The sequence below is a fragment of the Sinocyclocheilus rhinocerous genome, unplaced genomic scaffold, assembly GCF_001515625.1.
Source record: "Sinocyclocheilus rhinocerous isolate Xijiao unplaced genomic scaffold, SAMN03320098_v1.1 scaffold2256, whole genome shotgun sequence".
Classification (NCBI taxonomy): domain Eukaryota; kingdom Metazoa; phylum Chordata; class Actinopteri; order Cypriniformes; family Cyprinidae; genus Sinocyclocheilus; species Sinocyclocheilus rhinocerous.
This window is the reverse complement of record NW_015657297.1, coordinates 381,830-383,729: the sequence shown is the minus strand read 5'-3', so window position 1 is coordinate 383,729 and position 1,900 is coordinate 381,830. Positions and strand designations below refer to the sequence as shown.

At 50.4% G+C, this 1,900-nt stretch overlaps 1 long non-coding RNA gene across 1 annotated transcript in view; it reads right to left on the bottom strand.

The window, feature by feature from the left end:
- Positions 1-1,294, bottom strand: part of LOC107720960 (uncharacterized) — an 18,144-nt gene extending 16,850 nt beyond the window's left edge. The window contains exon 1 of the long non-coding RNA XR_001637666.1: positions 1,199-1,294. This is a non-coding gene — a long non-coding RNA (uncharacterized LOC107720960). The remainder of the gene's footprint in view (positions 1-1,198) is intronic.
- Positions 1,295-1,900: the final 606 nt, after the last annotated feature.

The following is a 1,900-nucleotide window of genomic DNA, read 5'->3' as shown; positions in this document are numbered from 1 at the left end:
GCTGGCACTGGAGGGTGCTCTGGAGGAGCAGGCACAGCAAGGCGCTTTCGAGGCGCTGGCACTGGAGGGTGCTCTGGAGGAGCAGGCACAGCAAGGCGCTCTGGCACTGGAGGCACTGGAGGGTGCTCTGGAGGAGCAGGCACAGCAAGGCGCTTTCGAGGCGCTGGCACTTCTGGAGGAGTGGGGCTGGAGCCGACACTGAAGCGTGCTCTGGGGCTAGGCGCACTCGGGCGAGGAAGAGGGCCCTGAGCCGTCCATTTCTCCTCTTCCTCCTTTTCTGATTACGGGTGAACTGGGCAGCCTGCGGGGCTTGTCGTTGCGGTGACTGATGATCTTGGGTCAATGGCGGCCGGCGGGCTTGAGAGAGCCGCGGCCGGTGGGCTTGACTTCGTAGCGGCCGGCGGGCTTGACAATGGCGCAGCCGGCGGGCTCGTCTTCGGAGCGGCAAAACGTGCGGCGGGAAAACAAAAACTATTCAAAAAGGCGGAACTCAACCACGGGGAAAAAGACGCCACTCACTTTCAGTTTGATGGTCTTGCTTTCTGTCACGATGTGCGTAGATGAGGCACACAGCGAAGGGGTAATCCAAAGGTGAGTCTTTTATTAACAAACCAAGAGGGTAACACTGACGAGCATAGGATAAAAACTCCACAACGTAACTTTAAAGCAAGACAAAGGAACTGAGGAAAACACAGGGTATATAAACACATGGAACGTGATAGGCAAAACTGAAACAGGTGGAGAACTCAATCAAAACAGGTGAACAGAATAAACGATGATTAACTAAATGAGAACAGGAACTGAACCAAATAGGGGCAAACAGGAACCAAACAGAAGGACTCAGGGGCTGGAGCCGACACTGGAGTGGACTCAGGGGCTGGAGCCGACACTGGAGCGGACTCTGGGGCTGGAGCCGACACTGAAGCGTGCTCTGGGGCTAGGCGCACTCGGGCGAGGAAGAGGGCCCTGAGCCGTCCATTTCTCCTCTTCCTCCTTTTCTGATTACGGGTGAACTGGGCAGCCTGCGGGGCTTGTCGTTGCGGTGACTGATGATCTTGGGTCAATGGCGGCCGGCGGGCTTGAGAGAGCCGCGGCCGGCGGGCTCGTCTTCGGAGTGGCGAAACGTGCGGCGGTTTCCATGCCGCGGGGAAAAAAACAGGAAAACAAAAACTATTCAAAAAGGGCGGAAAACCAACACGGGGGAAAAGACGCCGCTTACTTTCAGTCTTATGGTCTTGCTTTCTGTCACGATGTGGGTAGATAAGGCACACAGCGAAGGGGTAATCCAAAGGTGAGTCTTTTATTTTCACTTAACACTGACGAACAAAGGATAAAAACACCACAACGTCACTTCAAAGCAAGACTAAGGAACTGAGGAAAACACAGGGTATATAAACACATGGAACGTGATAGGCAAAACTGAAACAGGTGGAGAACTCAATCAAAACAGGTGAATGGAATAAACGATGATTAACTAAATGAGAACAGGAACTGAACCAAATAGGGGCAAACAGGAACTAAACAGAGACAAACACGTGACAATACTAAAGGGGTCATGAAATGGAAAATCCTAATTTCCTTGATGTTAACACAATCAAGGTGCAGTCACATTTACCTTTGCTGTGCAAAATTTTGCCATCATTCCAGTCATTTTAATGGGAATGTGTGTGATCAGGAATTTCGCATGAGAGTGAAAAAGTTTCCTTCGCAGATTTCTCTCAAGTTCAGTTTGGTCATGGAAATTCACCGCACTGACCAACAAAAAGCTGCTTGACTGGAAACAGACTTCTGTGTGCTTTGCTCTATATTACTGTCTATAGAAAACTGACCCTTTTTGCCTGTTAATTTTCGCTTAAATTATGCTTCTGTGACCACACTTTAAAAGTATTAGATGTTTCAT